Source organism: Melanostigma gelatinosum (assembly GCF_949748355.1).
Source record: "Melanostigma gelatinosum genome assembly, chromosome: 9".
Taxonomy (NCBI): Eukaryota; Metazoa; Chordata; class Actinopteri; order Perciformes; family Zoarcidae; genus Melanostigma; species Melanostigma gelatinosum.
This window is the reverse complement of record NC_136642.1, coordinates 7,519,174-7,541,270: the sequence shown is the minus strand read 5'-3', so window position 1 is coordinate 7,541,270 and position 22,097 is coordinate 7,519,174. Positions and strand designations below refer to the sequence as shown.

Genomic DNA, 22,097 nt, shown 5'->3' with positions numbered 1-22,097 from the left:
CCAGCTGCAGCTGTCCCGGCAGCACACTGTGTGGGCGGCAGCCTAATCACCGGCATTTCAGCCTCTCTGAAAGGCCGCGTTAAGCTCAGTCTTTAATCACTCACGACTACATTTGCGTACCCAAACGCAGTTACTGACACATGTGTCTTACTATACTTGTGAGGACTTTTAGTTGTCCCTATAATGTCTGCATTTTCACCTTAACTCCATCTGGAGCACTGAACTAACCCACTTCATCAACTGCCAACCTCATGCGTGTGCTTGTCACTCCACTGTCAACTCTGCACCAGATCCTACAGTTGATGATGCGTTCACAAATGGCAGCAGCGGGAAAAACAACATCTTTCCTGGTTTAAAGTCTAACTCTAGTCTTCCTGGGAGGTTTTCTGAGATGTATTACTGAGTGTCCTTGTTATTGATTATCTAACGCTTGTATCAACGGGTGTGAGATTTTGAGATCGATAATATTGGTATTATAATTTGAACAAAGATGGTCAACTTATTTTACCAGGAACAAACTAGAAAAGTTGGTCTTCAACATTGCAGGATTGAAAACACAGAACAAAGTTGGCTGAGTAGACACATTTTAAACAGTAAAACAGAATTTAACTGCTTCGCAAGGATAGAAGTTCCAGAACACACACACACACACACACAGACTCGATTAAGAGCCCCCCCCTTATGAGTATGGAGTGACAGCTGTATAATCCTCATCAGCTGTTTATTTCATGTTACGGCAAAAGTAGCTCTGATCAACAATGGTCCAGCAACTTGATACATAGCTCAAAGCACATGAAAAGAAACACTGCACTCATCAACTGCCCTATCATTAAGACTTTGGATGCCACAGTGGCAGCTGGAATCACACTTGCTCTCTATATGTGCCCCTGAGACGCCCCGCTCGCTATTTCAGAAAAGCCACAGCAACTGTCACTGGCACAATCGTTGTTGTTGACATGTGGCAGTCCCTCTTCGTGCTCCCTCAAGACACTTCTCATGCTGAGGCAGTTAATGGACAGCAAAGCCGCAGGCCGAGCTGTTACACAAGATAAACCTTTCCGCTTCCTTCATGGGTAATTCAATAAAAAAACAGAACTTCTTCTGAATAGCCTGATTCATTCAGTTATCTCTGAACGTGTATACGCTGAGTGTTTGTCTTTAGGGAGCTACTGTAACTGCTAAAGAGACAAATGGATGAGCTCATGCAGACAGTTCCTGCAACATTCATCTTTGCTAATCGCCTACAATGACAGATGAGAACACGATTCAGCTTGGCACTGAACTTGGGTGAAGGTTTATTGATACCAGTTATATCAGTTGCAGCTAACTTTCTCCCAACTACGGCAGTTCAATATCACTCAGGTTTTTTAGGAGGATTTCTGCTGCTTTTTCATCGTTTAGTTCTACATTTGAAAACGTTCACAATCAACAGTTTGTAAAAGGTAGCGTCTGCCACTTCACGATTTATAGGCTACTTTTGCCTGGAAAAAGTCACACGGCTAAGTGTCTCTGAGGCATCCTCCCACCGACATGCTCCTCAGCTGTCTGTCATCACCACGTTTCTGGAACTCCTATCCAATGATGAGAGGACACAGAGTTGTTTGTGTTTTCCTGCGCCTTTTAAATGAAGTCTCTGCATGAAGCGTTTAGAAACGGTTGGTGTTCATCAAGCTAATTATGGGCGGCATGTCGTATAACCAGAATGCTTTAATTTTCTGCTGTAGGTACTCCAGTGTTGCAGATATTAAAATGTTCTGCTTCTTGGGACTACCTATGTTAATATTGGCAACACTTCCAAGCCACATACAGACAGAGAAACATTTCCAGTACGATGAATACATGATCAGGAAGTCTATATCCTCACAAAGAAGGCGGCTTACACAAAAGTGAAAACAAGAGAAAGGAATCTTTAATGCTACTTCTGTGCGTGCAACATGGGCACACCTTTTCATTGGATGTGTACTTAAGTGCTGCTGGTGTTTGTTTTCGGGTCAACCTCAACCAGGGTGCAGCAGACCAACAGGAAGTCACATGATAATGTTTTTAAACTTTGTTTTTTGCATCGCTGAACCCCAGAAGTAGTTTCATGTTGGACCACAAAACCCATTTAGATGAGCATTTACAGGAAACTCTAAAGTTGACCTCAAGTCTAAGAGACTATTCCTGTTGCTGCAGTATGACATGTTGGGCTTGGTTCAAGAGTTTAGCTGTCTACAGTAGGTGGAGGGACAGATTGGTGAAACCTGCAATCACAACAGTCATTGGGCCAACCACTAAAAACAACAGGTAAAGTTAAACAACTCCGATATTGAGTTCCTCCTTCAGTCCTCCGGTGGTCCAACGAGTGCACTTTAAAAATCCCTCAACCGTTAAACAAAGTTCAAGATGTAAACGTTGACTGAGACTGTGGCTGCTGAGCTTCTAGCAAATTATTCAACCCTGAGGCTACTTCACAGATATTTTCACTACACTTGGTGAAATGACATCACCTTACGCCAAAGGAGAGCATATCAAAGCCAGTAGGGCTCATGTCCTGGACAGGATAGACAGTGCAATCCTCCTGGAGTTTCCTCATGCGCATCCATAGGCTGTAGAGTGCAGCCAAACGCATAATGACGCATCATTCAGCGTGACGGAAAATAATAAATCGATTAAGGAATACGCACTCAACGTCACCCGAGGACCTCATCCAGAACGACGTCTCCCTCTGAGGGTCAAACAATGTACCTTTGATACTTTTCTTGTCAATATGTGTGCGCATTTAATTTCGAGGCAGAATTTGGTGGCAAGTAATGTCATACAGTGACTTTTTATTTTGGCGTGGATGATCCCTGTGCTGCGCAACGATCGTTTTCCATGTTGCTGCCAGCCATACAATGATTTTCTTTACATTTATTTCCACTCTCGACCATCATATAAAATGATACAATAAATGGAGAAAAGGCTAAACTACTCACCGGTGAGCGTTGTCGTTAAGTGTTGTCGCGTCACATTCAGGCAGCGCCGTGTAATATTGCAGCAACGAGTTAAAGACGAATTCTCCCCTTGTCTTCTGCGTGTCTGCGCAGTTGCGCCTCGCGTATGTCAAGCGTGTGCGAGCGTGTACGCGTGTACGTGTGTGTGTGTGTGTGTGTGTGTCGGCTGGAGTCTGCGCTGTTCAGAGAAACGGAGGTGTGACCGCCCCGTGTGGCTCAGAGGTTCACGTTTCCTTCCGCGTTCACATCGCCGTGAACGGGAGTGGAGTTCAGTAAGCCGTGTATCAGAAACGCAATGGGCGAATAAGTCCTCCGTCCTTTAATGACATCATTCTGTCAAAGAAGCCTGTTCATCCCCGATGAAAACGCACTGTAGTAACTGTCCTACAGGGAACAGCTACTGTGGATACTGTGTCTGTTTGTATAACCTATGGCGCTATTACATTCCCATTTGTTTATTATTAATATAATGCCATTTCTTTGTTCCTTTTGGTTCGCCTATTAGTGGACAGCACATTCTTTGTAGTGAAGTCCAGTTTTCATTTGTAGACTTGGCTAATTTGCATTTTTCATCTGCCATTTTACAAGGTAGACTTAGATTTCGAAGAAATTCAAAAATAAACTTATGAAGTTATTTGTTTTTGTTTGATTACATTTATTTCATTAAATATCAATAATTACAATGCAAATTCATTTTGTCATACTTTTCGAACAATTGGCCAATAATATTTTCAAACGAGTACTAATATCTTCCCAACCAAAGATCACCAATCTTGTCAACCAAAACTGAACATTATAGGCAGAAGTTTTAGACCGTATAATTGCGTCTATTAAAGTGGCCACTGAGTTTATATTTCAGCAGGAATTGTACTTTTCCCTTCACTATGTATCTGATAGACACAAATAAATCAGGATCTTTCAACTGTATCTCAGAGTTGGAAGTTTGCATATTTTGTGTGCAAAACACAAATAAGTTCCATTGGACTTCATTGTACTTCTGCAAAAATGTCGTCGTTTGTAAATGTATTTCACAGGAACCACTGAGAACAAAGAACTTTAACTCCAAATACGTTCAACCAAGTGTCATAATACCTGTTCTAAGGGACACGGTTTCATCAAGTTATAAATGTGAAATATAAGCTTAGCTACAGACGTATAGTCTTTAGTACCTACTACCTTTGGTATGATTCTTTGCTGTGAATACTCAAATCTTTACACGAATCATTTCTAATATGTAGAGTTACTCAAACTATTTCACACTCAGTCTGTATTCGTCTTTGATCTCCCAAACATGATTTCACTGGTATGGGTTTCAGTGGAGGGTTTAAGTGACTCATGAGCTTTCTCAAAGGCTTTTCCATCCTGCCAAGAAAAGATTTTTTTGGGAAAAATACTAAATCTTTGTAATAAATGTGCATGCAAGTGTTCAAATTTGCAGACACCAAGCATTTGGTATTGGTTTGAGATATTGACAAGGTTACCGAGGCATTACTGTTTCTTCACCTTTTCAATGAAGCCTGCTTTGTAGAAGGATGAATCTTGGAGGACTTTTTCCAGTTTGGAACGATGTGTAAGGTTTTTACTTACTCCATAACAGATCAGCTGTGCTGTTCTGTGAAGTGTCTCTTTAATAATATTCCAATCGTGTTACTTACATGTTAGCAGTGTAGTAATAAAAGTCAGAAATGCTTTCTGTCACACAAGACATTACTCTAGGATCTGTTATCTTCTGATTTTTTTGGCTTGTTTTCAATATCAATATGTTCAACATTTAGCACATTCCAGGGGAAGGAAAATGAAGTGTGCACAGCAGCCACATGAACTCTATCCCCTTGACAATTGTACAGTATTATACAGTGCACATTAGCTCACAGGGTCTACCACAGAGACTCGTTTCCTTCGTAGTCCTACTGGGAACAAAATAGTTTCTAATCATCCTGATAACAAAAATACAACATAATGACATGTTTATACGCATGCATCAAACCTCCTGCTATCATCTATCATGTCGACCTAGACACAGCCAACTCACTGTCTACAAAAACAACATACTTTGGGATTTTTGGACATGAAGACATCCTCTTGGATTTGGTCTCCTGATCCCTTAATATTCTTAATATATATGTACATACATGTACAGGGAGATAATGGATTTACAGAAGGGTCATTTGAGACATATGTGGCATTACCCTTATCTCTACAACTGCTAGTCTGCTTGGGGGTGGGTGCATCTCTTTTGTGTCCTTTTCAAGTAAGAAACCCTTTTTTTCCTCTCACAGCTGCATATGTATGTTTTTTTTTATTTATATTTATCAAATATAATATACTGTATATCAGTTACTTGGCCAATTGCACAAATTGTCTTTTTGAATATTGCAGTCTTACTATTTAGCTACATGTAGATGTCGAGGAAATGTGTCTCTTCATACATCTCCCTGTCTGCAGGCATAATGTGCCGTGACAAACTATGCCGTGTACATTTGCATTGGAAATACATTCCCCCATAAATGGTTATGTGTGCACATACCACTGGTACATCCTGGAAGTGCATCTGAAGTGCTCATTTGATTAATTCAAAATGTGACCACCAGGGAATTGACACTGTAAAATAGCTCGGCTTATGTAGGCGAAATGGGATCAGAAGTATCAGTGTGGCTGAAAGATGCAAAGGAAATTAGGCAGGAAGTGGCATGTTTGTATTTGTGTAAGTTCATATGGTCAGAGTTAAGAATCTCTCACAGAACTCAGTTCTTTCCTCCACAGAAAACAAGTGTCAACACAGGACGAACTGTGCTCAGTTTGAGAAGGCCCTGAGGCTAAAAGCCAATAATCCACAGCAAATGAGACCAAGCATCTTACATTTGGATGAGGTTATTTATACAAAACAATCCCTTGACCTCATCTAGCCCCATCATCAGGTCAACATATGAATTTGTCCAATGTTCATTTTTGAACGAATACCTGTAAATATGACATTCTAATTAGCCTCAGCTGTACTTTAGAGTTTATTGCTGTTCATCTAATGTCATTATGCTAACGCACTAAACTGTTTGTAAGTATGTTGGCATGGTCACATTAGCTTTTAGCTCAAACCCCCTTCGTTTTTGGAGCATTATAACTTGGAGCATTGGAGGCTATGTTGTATAAATGCGGGAGAGAGAGAGGGGCATGACATGCAACAAAGGTTCCAGGCCCGAATCAAACCCAGGATGATGCAGATATTTGTACTGCAACCACTCGGCTACCCAGGTGCTCCAAAAACAAATATTTTCAATGATGTTATGCACTAATTGTTTGTTTTTTTCTGGCAAGTGAGGAAGTCTTTCTGAATTATCTGACTCATAATCCTAAACCTTCTAGAATTACTCCCAGAACATGTATTGCGTGCCATAGTTGCCCATTTCAGTGATTATAATTCAAATTGGATTTAGGATATTTCCTGTGATATAAAAAGTCACAAACTTTTCCCACTTGTTATTCGTTCCAATTAAATTACAATTACATTTCCTCAAGCAGAATACAAAAACTATTGCCGATTAGCCTTGACACTATCTTTGCTGGGATGGCCCCTGCTTTAGCACCTACAGTTTGCCCTGGGGCCCCTTCCCATCCAGCTCTCTCGCCGGTTAGCTCTGCATCATATCGCCACTGTCCAGACACCAGGCAGGTTATTTTGGGCAATCCCTCTGACACCACTTTCTCCCTCTGTGCCGGGATAAAAGAGTTCATACTCCCCCTGCTTTATATCCTTTCCACCTGTTGGAGCTGTCCGTCTCCTTGCTGGCATGCCTGAACACAGAGCATCAGCAATACTTCTAATTACTGCACCCATAATCCCCAAGGGTTGATGGACCTTGAGCCACATGTTACCGCTACCTTCACAGAGACCGCACATAAGAAATGACTTGATCTCTCACGATGTTTTACTGTGTTTACCTAAAAACTTACAAACGCATATACTGAAATGTAGCTGCTTGTTATAGCTGTTTGTTGAGCTGGATGTTGGAGCTTTTTTTAAATATCAACAAAAGTCATTGTTTAAATATTCATATTCTATTGGATAAGTATGTATTCTTGCAAATCATTTGACTCTCTGAAGACGTTTTAGGTTAACAACTGGATGTTAGGCCTTTCTTTTGCATAATATAGTCCCATCTGGTTGTGGTTACCTCTTGTAAAGAGCCAAGCTCTTCTTTAATAATGTGGTTGTTCGCTGAATCATTTTGTAATTCATTTCAAAATAAAGCTTTGATTGTTCTGATGATGACAACTCTTTTGTCTTTTTACAAAAGCCATATAGACATAACCAAATCCTTTCCACTCCATGCTGTTGTGAAAACACATGGCTAGATTCAGTATGACTCAACAGAATGAGTACAAGTGCTGCATTCAAAACCCGATTTATTTTCAGCTTCCAGCTGGTTGAGGTGGAGCTAATGATGACAACTTTATCAGCTGTTACTGTTGCGTAGTTGGATCTGTAACAATGAATTGTATTTATATGCTCATTACATATTTTCTTCTGTAAAATCTGAATCTGAAATGTAACTAGTAACTATATAGCTGTCACATTATTGACGGGAGTAAAAAGTATGATATTCATATCATATCACTATGAACGTCGGGTTATCTGACACCTCTCCAGCACAAGATGGATGTCTCTCTTGTCCTCTTCGATGTCAACGCATCGACCAAACTGGGTCTGGTGAGACAAACGCAGCAAGACAGCTGCCTGTGCCTCCTGGGGATTCCATGACCCCTGTCCAGAGCCTATTATCGCCTGCTAGATGCTTCTGCAGGGCTTGAATCCCACCCTTACCCATCAAACCCTGCGTCAGCAATAGGAGAGAACGGTGGGGACACAAGTTGGAGCTGCTTGCTCAGGGGGTTAAATAGGAGCTCTGATGTGATTAGTTGACAAATAATGGGAGCCAACAAGTAATAAAAATGGTACTCAGCTTTAAGTGTGCAGATGTTTGAAACTAAATCGCAAAGACATTCTGTCCCTGATGTGCTGTGTCTGTAAAACATTTAGTTTTTCCTTCATTCACCAATGAGATGAGGTACAATTGTCTTTGACGAACACATCTTTAAAACATTGTCATATTTTCATAAAACTTGTTGAGCTTAAGAACGAATTCACGCTCCTTTATTCAAAGGAAGACTGAGCGTAACCTGTTTGCTTCAGCAAAGGATGTGGACACAAACGGAGCAAATGGAAATAACATCTTGTCGTCTCCTGCTATCGGGCTGAATATTAGGCACACCATATAATAGGATATAATATTGCCATTATTATACATTTTTAAAGAAAACATCACCATTTGATCACAAAGGTTCCGTATATTTCAGGACTGTTGCTTTACATTGTACACGCTCATTTTATTGTATCTACTCCATTTGAATATTCTGTCATAGCTACAGAACAATGTTAACTGTTAAGGTAACGGCTAATTATCTGTCTTCAGGGGAAGGCTTTCTTTTCTTCGGACCTCAGACTTCGTCCATCCCTTCTGTTCTAATAGTCCTTGTATTAAACTTTCCTGACCTATATTGTATTTCCTTTTTATTTCTTATATATTTATGCTCTGAAGTGGAGAACCATACTGTAAGTCATTAGCTAAATATATACTGTATGACACCTTGTTTTTCTCTTGGGAATAATAGTATGTTATTAAGATGGAAAGTCAAGTAAGCAGTAATGCCTCTGTTTTGTATTATGGGATCATGATCGATTAGATCGCAAATAAATAGAGCATGAAACAATATGTGTTTGGAACAAAGAGGCCTGTGTGTTTCAAAGCTATCTGGAAGCACATGTACAGAATCCGAAAGAATACTCCAGCTACTCTCACTGGGATTCACTTTTTTTCTTCACACTAAATTACATACTGAAGGTAAAATAAGTCTCATGACTGGCACCATTATGAATTATTAGACATATGCAATCACAATATCAACCACAAATGAGCTGAAAAAAAAGCTTGGAGTTGCTCAACTCTTGTGTTGTGAGTCACTCATTGGTTTTTCCCCAACAACCCATCACAGTATCAAAAAACACCGCATGGAGCTCAATGAATATTCTCTTTGTTTCAAGAGATAGTTGCTCTGGTTTCTGGAACCAAACCCCCTCTGGCCTCAGATCAGATCCTGCCAGAACATTCTCTCCTCTGTCTCCTCCCTCGACTCCCACTGTCTCAATAGATAAGGAGAGTGGACACCAAAAGGAGAATGGACTGCCCACACTCCTTTCTCTAGTGATCAGTGTAACCCGCCAGGGATCTTCTTTCAACTAAATTTGGATGTTGCTCACTCACGCAGCCCGGCAGCTGGGTCAGTTGGAGTTACAGTACGGTCTACGTCAAGTGGGGGGTTGTTGGTTTCGGGGAGGATCAAGGTTTCCATGTATGAGGTTTTGATGACTCAGTACCTGGGGGACTTGGAAAATGTTGTACTTAAATTGTAAGCTAAATAGCTTACATGGCTGATATGAACTGCCAAGCGGTGATAGAGCAAGTGGGGGAGACTTTGGTGGCTCAATATTTCTCTAATGCAATTAGATTTATGATGGCTTTATTTGTAACTCAGTTTAGGAGAAAGGCACAGCAGGTGGTGGTCAGGCCGTACAAACAGCCAAATGACAAGTGAACTGGGGGTCTAAGGCCACATGACACCTCTTGTGGCATCTCCCCAAATACTTTGCAAACTGAGGAACTGGATCCGGTTTGTCAATTGCCCGCTGCTGCTTTACAGCTTCTCAAGTTTGATATTCTATCAGCTTACTGAGGGTTGGCGCAGAGAGCCTGGCTGTCTGGGCTCGAGGTGCTTATTATGCCCGAGGTGAACGAGGTGACTATGGCAACACGTTGGCAAGTCTGAGAACATTTTGCCACAGCGATACTATAAAGCAGATGTTGTGGTGGGTTTCGAGCCCTTCTAGCAGCTGACATGTGAACATTTCCATCGACTCAGTGCTGACAAAAAACATTCAGGAGTTGATCACACGTTGCACACTGTTTGCTCCAAATGATCTTGAACAAGCACAGATACAAGTTATCAGATTAAGATAGTAAGTGTCCTTTAGTAAGTGGTAAACGGTTTCTGACATCGGCCTTATCATTCAGCTCAGTTGCTTCCTTCACCTCTGGCAAGATACACGGCAAAGATTTGTCAATATAAACCTGAAATACAACAGCAGAGTTCTTTAGCTGGCAAGGGGAGAGTTCATGTTTAAGTTTGTGTGTGTGTCAGGCAGTCTTCTACCCCACATGTTTGTGTTTGTGAAATGCACATGGGACTTCACGGTGCATAAGGAAAAACACTTTTTCTTCAACCCAAAGGAGGCGTCCCCAAGAGCAGCTAGGCGCGTAGGATGGGCTTTGTTATGGAGAGCAGCTGAGGCCGTCGCCTTCCCCCGAGGCATCCAAGGCCCGGCTCCGTTTGTCTGCCACATCAATAAAAAAACATCACAAGCTGCAGTCAACAGAGCTGCGTGACATGAGGAGTCAAAGAGCTTACCTATTTTCATACTCATGCAAACACTTTTTTTTAACACGGGTGCACTTGTGTGCTCCGTACCTTCTATCTGTGGTCTTCCATGGATAATATTAGTGCCTGTGCAAATCCAGCCAACCTTTGCTGCCCCATCTCTCTGAGTTGTCATCGGTTTCACTTACAGTTAGTGTTTCTGATGGATCACTGGCAACCTTAGAACATAATCGGGAGGCGAGGCACCAGAGAAAGAGGCTACAGATTCCATCATAAAACGTGCGTATGGCATCCTGACACCTGAGAGACGTCATTGCTTGTTCCCTTGAGCTTATTTTCACCTTGTGGTGGCCTAAGAGCTAACACAGCATATTTAATTTACTTCTGCTGCAAAAAAAACTCATGCATATAATAAAACCATGCGACAATCAAAACTTAAGCGGGGGCTTATGCAAATAAACGGGGTAGTTGACATCATATGGATTATATTTATTTGTTGATCTTTTTCCGCTGGTATTTATGGGGCTACATTTTATTTTTTTTTCAAAGGTCATCTCCTTAGCTGTAACTTAATCATGGCAATGAATGGATGGCAGATTTTATGTCCCGGAGGTAGAGGCTCAGGGCGTAATGCCAGACCCTTGAGGTCACTCTTGCAACTGAGTAACATGGTAAGTTGGACACCACAGTTCAAATTCACGGACGTGAATAACAGCTTACTTAAACTACTGCCCTCCATATGTCCACAGACAAACATGCTGAACAGCCCATGTGGACTTATACTTACTTCTAAGAAAAATACACTTTGACTTGGCATTTAATTGTAAAAGCAGCGTTTTTATATGGGAGCAAGAGTTATTACGGTCTCCGTTACCTTGAGATTTTCTTCAATTAATGAAGTAAAACATACACTATGCCTGTTAGTTTATCTGCACTTGGATAGACTTTAGTTGATAATATGATTGGAAGCTGAAGACCTTACCTCCTTTGTTCTGTTTAAGAGTATCACTCCCTCTTAAGTGACTGAAATTGAAAGTTTGGTTCATTCAGTGAAGACAGATGCTTCCAGCAGGGGTTTCTTATCAACTTGCACTGCTACCAGTGGAAGCAACACAAGCATAAACAACACAACGAATGTTTAAAGTCTTACAAATAAAAACAATGAATTTCACACATTTAGATAAATACACCAAAAAAAATCTGCTGCATTTAACGAACTCCAAAAAAGGCTTTAAGGAAATGGAGAGCAACAGAGGAATGCTTTTGGAAAGACCACAGTGACTTTTGGTCAAAAGAAAAACACCCTGCCATACCACTTATGTTGAGACAGAAAACTGCCTCAAAGGTATATCTCTTTCTCTGGTACATGCTAAAAAAGTTTTTATACAATAAACATTTTAACATTTGCAGGCTGAGTCTTTGGCACTGAATTCAGCATGTCGACACCACAGAGACTCTCACACAGTAGCCGTTGCCCTGAACTTCTATTGTCGAACCGCGTGGACGCATTTAGCTTGCGGCAGAAATGGCTGCAACACTTGTGGCCAACTCGATGACTTTTTGAAAGCGTTGCCTGACAAGTCAAGTTGTGTTTCGCCTCTGTCTGGAAACACACGATGCCTCTCACTGGCCCCGTGGCTATACGAGTGCTGAACTGTAGGCCTTTAGGGCCTATAGTTGCTGATGACAGGACCCCAATTTTTCCCTCTCAACATGAAATGGACAAAAGAAGTCTTGTATGTAAGCCTCAACATATATCCAGTCATGATTGGGTCATCTTCAGTTGCCATGCAAAAAGCAGAAAGATGGCTTTTTATGTGCTTCTGAGATTTCTGCTGCCACACCAATGCGATGGAAGGGAATGGAATTGTGTTTGTGTTCCTCGTAGCATTGAAATATTGTTCGGCTTTAGAGCACAATGCTTAGGATCATTCATTCTCGTCATTTAAAAACGTATCACTAGGAAACAATACAATGCTTACAGGGCCCTGAAGGACCTTTTAGTAGCGTATTGAGCAATTGTTTTACACATGGCACCCATTTTGCAAGTTAGCAAACATGTAACAAGTTTTAAAAAAAGGCTTTGCAAATGTGTTACTAGTGAAGAAATGAATTCACCGTGTTTGTCATTTGCATTTTAGTGAGTAACACTGACTGGAAACATAACATTGTTTGTTTACAAGAAAACTCCACGGGGCACCTTTTTAAATGACTTCCTGATATCTGACATCGGTGGTATGTGTCTCTTTCTAAATGTGGGACTCACATCTCCAAGATGCATATTCAAACTTCCCTGCAGTCATCTTATCTTTTCGTGGTGCAAAACATAATTGAAAATACTTCGGGAACTGCCCTGAACACACTCGATGTCAATCGGCTTTCATACATACAAAACAAAACTAAAAATATGTACAAAAAACACGTTTTTTGAAGCAGTTTTCGTGGAGACCTTTTTTATCTTTTTGTTCACATTGTTTTTCACATTATGTTCTGTGGATTATCCAGAGTGATTAGGAAATAAAAATTTATTTTTTTTAAATGTATTTTTTTGTGCTGTGAGCAACAAAATTCCATTGGCCTCCACTGTATTGGCGTTGGCAGCAGATATCTCAGAATCTGGGACGATACATCAAAGCTATCTGCATAGCTAGAAGCCACAAGTGGCAACTGAGAAAATATGCATTTTTTTGTCATTTGGGTGACCCAACCCTTTCATTTAACTTTAACATCACAAATCGGAGGCTCTCTAGAAAGTTGCTCTTTCTGCCTATACTGCATTTGAGCTCAAACTCATTGAGACCTTTTCCGCTCTCATTAATAGTCTCTGGTGTTGCTCTTCCATTTACTTTGGCTACGTGAATGTTGCATGTGGGCACTCTGTAAGGACGCACTGTGACCTGAAGATATAAGTCAGGTTTGTTTCAGCAGTGTAGACCTCAGCAGCTATTACATAACCAAAATAAAGCGGAATGAATAGGAAGGTATATTCCAACTTGGCCTGTAATTCACATATTTTAGGCTTGTCCCCCGCTCATGCTACTGCAGAAGATGAGTGGTCCACAGATGTGAGGACAAGTTTGCTCTGCGCTGTCCAACAACCACAGCCTTCAACTGTTTCCTGCTGATCAACTCTACCAGTGCAGTAAAGCTTCTTTCTCAAAGGCATGTCAACAGTAGTGGGTGAAGAAGCGGACAATTGTACGTACTTGTTGCACATGCCTGCCCAGAGCCAAAGTTCAGAGATGCAACAAAACGGCTTTGGTGGCAGTTATAAGGAGATGTAACCGTTCACTTGTTCACAAACATCAGCTGTGGGGAGTTTCTAAGTGTCAAACCTGTTACCAAAATAGGATGACCAGACTTGTAATTGTTTTTCAGTGTGCTTAACCCCCGAGGAGAAGCACTACCGTGCTCAGGAATAACAGATAACGAGTGAGGTCTGTGGGGAAATCATCATATCTGCAAACGTGTCACACTGTCCCTCACTCACACACACACTCTCTCACACACACACACACACACCCACACACACACACACACACACACACACACACACACACACACACACACACACACACACACACTCCATATACCCACATGCGGCAGGACCATAATGGTTGTTTGGATGGTGTCTTCTGGCAAGTCTTTTTGTCATTATCATTATTGAGCTTTCACCCCCTATAAGACACCTAGACATACAGAACATTAATGTTTCTGTTGGCTTGGTAATAAATAAGTACGACAGGGATCCATGCTTTTGTTTGACTGGTCTGAGATCACTTAATACTTTTGCATCAGCCTATTTGTCTTGAGGAGACACATTAAATCATGAAATCAAAAGTTGTATTGCTCACTAGGTAATTGAATATACAAATATACATGATTATATTAACAAACCACAGTGGATCAAATGATCCATTTTCAAATGGAAATCCAAATGTCATTTGTGACTGCTTTAAATTAGTAAATGGAAACATTTAAAAGCTGAGTAGACGAACATTACGTTGGTAGAGTAACATCAACTCCGTTTGTTTCCAGTCTTTAGGCGACATGTTCACACCTCATCATGACAAACGAGTCATTTGACTTAATAAGCTGCTTAGGTGAAGCTCTTGTTGAATGAGAGGAGGCAGAGATTCTGACAGACGCACAGAAGAACCTGGAGGTGCTCCCATCCACTGTGATTTGCCAGAATCCCATGTGGGTTTGATTCTCTCTCATACTGTGTTACTTAGTGGAAATAATTGTTTCCCAGAGAACGAAAGCCTTCACTGAAAGTAAATACAAATGACCAAAAACAAAAAAAAACCATAATTTGCATCAGATGTAGTGTAATTATACTTGGCTAGAATAAATTGTATGGAAACTAATTAACACCTAATTTGGCAGTTAATGATGAGACGCTTTTTTATACGTTTCCTTCTGAATCGCAATCAAATTTATAGCAAATTTGGTTGAAATGTAACTCACCTCATGGTTTGCTTGGTTCCAGAGCTTTCAGGGCATGGAAAACAGCTACATTGGGGGAAAAAAAATCGAATTTCTGTGCAGTTGTTTGTTTTGTTCGCAAACTGAAAGAGGAGAAGGCCTGAATATGTTTGTGTGGATGCAAAGGTCACTTTGTTCCACGCGAGTTGGCTAACTGAGATAATGCTAATTCAAGGTCTTCTCTGAATTCCTGGAGCAGTCAAACAGACTTCATTCAACCATTATGTTGGCAAGTGACTTTTGACCGTGATGGAAAATGTTTGAAGGAAGGATGTAAAGGAGAGAGAGAGAGAGAGACACACTCCCTAAATATTCCATCATGTGGAACAAGGCTTTGAAAAACAGAGTCAATGTGAACACTTTTTAGATTAAATGTATTTTTTTTATAGTAAATACTAAAAGCATGTGGAAATGAATGGGGGTGGGACTTAGCAAAGGGTAAATAGCACAAGACATTATTGAGTGAAAGCTAACATTGGGCATCACATGTCTACATGCAAATTTCCTCACTTTCTTAACAAAAAGAAAACTTAATGCATTTCAGGTTTTTTTTAAAACGCAGAGGTTCATTCAGTCAGCTTTTACTGCTTGTGTTTTGCCAAGCATGTGGCCTGTTCAGACATGTTTGGCTGATTGTGCCGTTATGATTAAGGGCTTCAGATGTGTGATTAACTCTCCTCTCCATTTGCATGTTGCATGTGTTGTATGTGATTTATCCGAATATCCATCCGCCCACTTATCTATGTTTGCTATTTATTGCAAGCATTTGTGGGCCATATTTGTTTTCTGGATGAGGAAAATATCATACTTAACATTTCATTCTGGCTTTTCAAAGACATTGTGATTAGCTTGAATACACTGGAGCAATCCAGTCTGTGACTAAGATCAGTGAGTGTGTAACGCTTGTGATGAGCCTGCACAGTTTTCTCTCATGGGGTCAGTGTAAACAGGAAATTGTGGTTGTTTTTCAGAGAGTCAGAGACAGGTGTTATAGAAGGAAGGGCGAGTAAAAAGTGTCAAAGTGGAATCGCACTGTGAATTTATTCTTCCGCTCTTACTCTGGTGAGGGAAATATTTCCAGTCTCCTCCACTTCCGAAAACAACTCCACCAAGAAAAAAAACTCAAACAAGTTTTAGTTTCTTGTCTTGCATCCTCAAAGCTATACGATGAAACCTGATTCACTCAACTACAACACACACGGATCACCTGCTGTTTTGGACGGTGGAAAAAATGCTTTCTTTTCTGTTTTTATTCATTTTTTCTCACCTTTTTCGTGTGATGGCAAAAAAAAAGAAGAGTGATCTCATTTTAAACCCATTCCAACTGGTGCCAGGGGAAAATGGTTTGGTTTGAATAGACCCACTGTTCTGCTCTGTTCTGCTAGACGCAGACCCACTTTTGTGGCTTTTGGTTCAGCTCCAAGATTCAGTTAAGCTGTATTTCCCCCTTTTCCCCTCTGATCTGTGCTGCAGAAACATGCACAGTCTGTATGTGCACTCTCCCTTTTACACATAATGCAAACAGCAGCCATGTTTGTCACAGATGCTCCATCACTCAATGTAGAGAGAGAGAGAGAGAGAGAGAGAGAGAGAGAGAGAGAGAGAGAGAGAGAGAGAGAGAGAGAGAGAGAGAGAGAGAGAGAGAGAGAGAGAGAGAGAGAGATTGTATGTTTTTAAATGGTGGACTCTGCCTGGTGGAGTGAGACATGAGGGTTGTGAAAGGAGGATGTTCTGATAACGGAATGGGATAACTCAGTCGGAGAGAGAGAGAGAGAGAGGAATGGCGATATACTACACCTTCGCCAACACGCAAGGCACTCTGAAATTGTTCCTCTCATAAACAACCTAAAGCTTTATCGGGTTCATTGGACGGGCAGAGACTTTCTTAAATTGTCTCACCTTTGCACCTATTGAGTACTTTTTTTTTTTTTTTTTTCTCTGACCTCAAAGCAACACAAGTACAAGTCCACTGTTGCTCAACTTTTCACAGAGACACTATCAGGGGTGTCAAACATACCGGCCCGCCACGTCATTTTATGTGGCCCGCGAATCCGCCAGATTAAAAAAAAAAGGAAAAAAAAGAAAGAATTTTGACAATTTGATTCAAAAAAATATCTCCATAGTCGAAATTATGAGATAGAAAGTCAAAGTTATGAGATAGAAAGTCATAACTATGAGATACTTAGAGTCATATAAGCAGCTCTTTGGCTGGTTACTGTACACTTGAAATGGAAATGTATTGTGAGTAAATTGAAGACTACTTTAAAACGTGTCTTTAAAAACACATGAAATACTTCATGTGGAATTGTGCAAACGCACCCTTGAAAGGATTTTAAGCTTTGAACAAAGTTATTGTAATAACTTGTTTGATATTTGTCTTTGATATTTTCTTTAATAGTTTGATCTTTGATAGACTAATGTGGGTTTCTTAACCCTAAATTAAAAGGATTTAAGTTATAATGACAGAAATGTGCTTAAATATATTTTTACATTTATATAACTGCATGTACAATATTTTTACACTTGAATAAACAACAATCAAATGCAGAGACAGTTATTTACCAATATGTTAGGAGTAGTTACATTTACACAGTCTTACATTTACAACCGGCCCTTTGAGGGCGACCGTGATGCTGACGTGGCCCGGAGTGAAGATGAGTTTGACACCCCTGCTGTAAGTGAAGCATTTGTACAATAGTTCTATACTGGAAATCATGACATCTCTGAGTTTTATTATTTGATGTAACAGTGTGAATTCACATTTGGCCAAGATCCGAATGATGCAATGGTCATCTGTCCTGTGCAAGTTGTTGGAAGTAATACTTTCACAGTGAGAGATTATTCGTATCTTGAGAGATCTGGTTTTTGGAAAATGTGCAGATCAACACGATTCTGGTCTTCCCCCAGTTCTGAAATGTGGTCTGTGTTTCCCTCTGTCCCAATGAAACCCAAGATGTTGCACAAGTTGGACTTCTTCTCTGCGTCCATACAAGCATGATGCATGAGTCTTTGGGAAATGTTTTACGATCATTGTGTGCAAAGATGCTTGGCTTAGTTTGCATAATCAGGAAGTACCCTGGCACTGGACCCATCAAACTGTTTTCAAGTCTTTTTTTTAACCTCCCACAGCTCCCACGACCTTCTGAGATTGTCTGTTTTACTGAATTTAGATTTAGTGTCTTTTCACACCAGATGAAGAACACATGTAGACGACTTTGGTTCTCATGTTCCTCCTTCCATTGCTTTTCTTGTAATGGAAAATAAAAAAAAGCAAACCGAGAACAATTTTCTTTTGTGCAAAAACATGCAATAGCGTGATTATCCATTTAGAACAAGGATTAATAAGCATCAATACAGTCATTTGGACTGCTTCCTAAGAAACGCAACAGGGTGCCAAAGAAATTGCCTGCCTCATGTACTTAACAAAGTCTCTCTGACTTTGATGTGTGACGCCATGCGAGTGTGCCGGTATTATTCTTCACATCTGCACATATCTCTCTCCTCTCTGAACCCAAAGTAAGAAGATGCTGGAAGCATAAGCTATAATCAGCTTCTTGCATTTCATTTTAATTGTTTTTTTTAAGGACAATCAGATACACATGGGAACACACTGTCCTCCTCCTTGTGTTCCACTGCAATGTGCATCATCCACGTAACAAATGTTGACAAACATTTTGCACAGCGGGATGCTCCCCTCAGCCTTTAGAAAAGCAAAACGCAAGCTTCTCTTGCAGCATGATACCCCTGTCCGAATGGATGAGCGTCAAAAACTCCATGAGAAAATGTATATACAGTATACTGTGTATGTATAAGCATATAAGTTCTCTGGCACACTGCAGCCTGTCTTGGCTGCACGTATTGTTTTTGGATCGGAGTTAAATAAAGTCCAACGCAGTTTTCAAGTAACCAGCTTACTCTCCTCCATGCCAACCCCACGGCTTTATTGATGCCAACCATCGGCAACTATTTCCTTGTTTGGCAATACCAGCGGCGGGGAGAGGGGGACTAAAACCTCCTCTGGACTCTTAAAAAAAACCAAGCACTCTGGAGCTACTGGAAGTGATTAGGTACATGCAACCTGACACGGTACTTCACCACACAGAAATGGAGTCTGATGGCTTGAACATTGTGGAGCAGTAGAGGTAGTCTTCTGTAGACTTAGACTTTGGGTCAGCTGCCATATTGCTGAACAAACACCAAAATGAGAATCTGAGAACACAGGGGCAGAAAGGGCAGGGTGCTGACGTTGGCAGTGAGCAAATAGATGACTCCAGGTCAGAACCTCGCAGTGGGAGCTCGTGTGAGGTTTCTATGGAAATGCGGGTCTCTATTAGCTCACGGTCAAAAACAAAATGAGGGTGCAGGCTTTTTTTTTTTTTTTCTGTCATGATGGTAGAAAGTGATGAGCCCGGTGGGTGTCTTGCAGACAGCTGCTGTTTATTTTTAATCAGTGCTGGTCGGAGAGGATGGATGAAGTGCTTCATGTTTTAAACATGCTCTCGGCATGGCTCTGGGGACGGCATCGGTCGGTCCAGATTGAAATGTATCGACAACTTTCAAATCGATTGCCATCAAAATGTTGTCCAGACTTTCATGGTGATGATGGATCCTGCTGACTTTAGTGATATCTAGACTTTTTTCTCTTACGCCGCCAAGAGGTTCATGTTTGTGGTGTTATAGTCAAGTCAATTTCTTCTTCATAGCCCAATATCTCAAATCACAACTATGATAGTGAAATGTCTCAACCACAATTGGGTGGATTTCCATGTTCCCATAATGATAAATTCAAATAACATTGGTGACTCCCTGACTTTTCATACAGCGTCATTATCAGATGGTTGTCTACTATTTTGGTTTAAGGCCAAATTCCTATCAGCCTCAGCTGTACTTTTTGTCATTGCTAATTCGCAAATATCATAGCAGGCTTATCTTGCATGTCTCGCAGGGCTGCTAGCATTACTGGAGACTTAGAGTAGAATTGCTGTAGACTGTTGTTTTAAATTTATACACTTAGGAGTCTACTTCACTGAGTAGAGGAGTGAAGTGAAGAGTAAAGGCAACTCGGATAATGAAAAATACATGGGAGACAACAGTACAGCCTGTAATGTATTTGTTTTAAGCGCTCTGATTAGAATCATGTGGTTATAACTTAGTGTATTGTGTCCATCTGTGTTGTATTTTTCACACTATGTAGGAGAGACAAGTTTTTCATATTGTTGTTTCTCAGTTTATCGGTGTTCTCAGTTCAGGCTTCAAACAGTGTATTTTTTACAGATGTCCTCCTTTTATTTCCATTCCTGAACCCAAATGCATGCTGTGAGGGGACTTGCATGCTCAGGGTGCAAAGGGTAAGAGGACTCCATATCAGCTGTTTGAAATTCTATTTCAACCACAGTCCTACTTGAAGTGATTACATGGGATAACATCGGACATGTATATATATATCCACATATCCATACGGTAAGATAAGACTGATTGAACCCCAGAGGGGAAATCACAGATAGAGAAAGTAAAACAAATAATAAGTATACAAAACTGAATTGTATAGAAGTAAAAATATTAACCATACAAGAGCACTTCAAGACAAAATGACAAGGCAAAAGTGACAGTGTGATGTGATAAGTACCTGCAAAGTCAGTATATGTCATAAGCATACACCAGACTAATATATAATATGATTAAGTAATGATACTCAGTGTTTGTCTTGTATTAATATAGACTTACAATTTAATATATGATGTAAACAACAGTACAACATAACATTTTATGGTAAATTATAATGTACTGATTTGTCGCTCTGCGAGAGGCCCAAGAATTTTTACTTGAGGGTCAGTGGCAGACGCCTCCAGACACAATCAACCATCTTTATTTATCAGCAAAGAGACCGATTTGTAGAAAAAGGCTTCGCCATGTCACACCCAGCAGTTCCAAACCAAACACAGACAGTTGACACTGCAGGGCAGCTTGCTTTCTCTCACATGTGAAAATGCAAAAAAAGGGACTTTCCTCTCGTCAGAGTGAGAAACAGCTGTTCTCCACTGGAGAATGGTGAGAAAATTGTGAGTAAATCGGGATCTTCACAAATCGGTGGAATGAAAACACTGTATCTGGCTGGCTCCACAACACACATGATTAGAAGATGATGTCGTGTTTGTTCAAGTTTTGCATTTTAACAGGATCCAATTTGTCATGTTACCATTCAATGGCAGCAGTTGAATTATACACACAGGTACTCTTTTATGTTGTTTAATCCCACAGCAACACATCTGGTAACTATTTCCTGTGTTTTGCAAATAGCGTAGTTTTAAGAAGGAAGGAAAATATGAATAACCTTCTTCATTCCCCTTAGGTCCTTATATTTATCCCCCAACAGTTTATGAAGCAAATCTTAGAAGTGGCACTGGACTTTAAGAGGAAAGAACAATTCACATTACGTGCAATTGAACCTGAAGCTGTCACCATGTTGTTTGAAGTACTGTATCTTATGTTCTTTGATTTTACTACTTTTAAATTGTGGACAAATAATGACCAAGAAAAAAATAAACAGAAATGATCCCAAAACACATTTGTTACTTTTTTAACAAGGTTTTTTATGGATGTTTTCTGGAAAACTACTTTTACAATATAGGTACTCATAATGAATATATAGCAGAACTGTGCAAGTACACTCACACGTATATTCACACGTTCTACAGGAGGCCATCATTATTTCATTTTTTCATCCCTGTGAGAACAAACCGTCACACCATGTTAACACATCAAAGACGAAGACAAATGCGTGGACAGAATGTGGTTCTAGTGGCTCATTAAACAGTGTTTGTTCATCAGCATTCGAAAGTCAAACGCGGGTGTTTCTTTTTCTCACCTGGTGTTTTATGGCAGTTTATGTAAATTTCTTTCAATTCTCATTCTCGTTTTTCACGATAGCGATCACTTTGTTCAAGCGAGGCTGATCTTTGACCCAGTGTGAAACAGAAATGTGTCACTGGTTTTCTTTTTTTTTTTTACTTTCCTTCCACGACCTAAATGCTGTCACTCTGACAGCGTTGACAACTCAGGGCCACTGTCGCCGGGCGGACGGTAGTTTCAGCCCCCCTCTTTCTCACACACACACACACACACCCACACACACATACTTAAAAAAAC

General features: G+C 40.5%; 1 protein-coding gene across 2 annotated transcripts in view; it reads right to left on the bottom strand.

Moving 5' to 3' along the window:
* thrap3a (thyroid hormone receptor associated protein 3a) overlaps nucleotides 1-22,097 on the bottom strand; it is a 38,146-nt gene that overhangs the window by 11,514 nt on the left and 4,535 nt on the right. Inside the window, exon 1 of one of the 2 annotated variants that reach the window (XM_079275281.1) lies at nucleotides 2,958-3,069. The exons of the other annotated variant lie outside the window; for it this stretch is intronic. The gene's annotated coding sequence lies outside the window, so the exon portion shown is untranslated. Of the gene's footprint in view, nucleotides 1-2,957; nucleotides 3,070-22,097 lie in introns of those variants that run through there. 2 annotated transcript variants of the gene reach the window in all.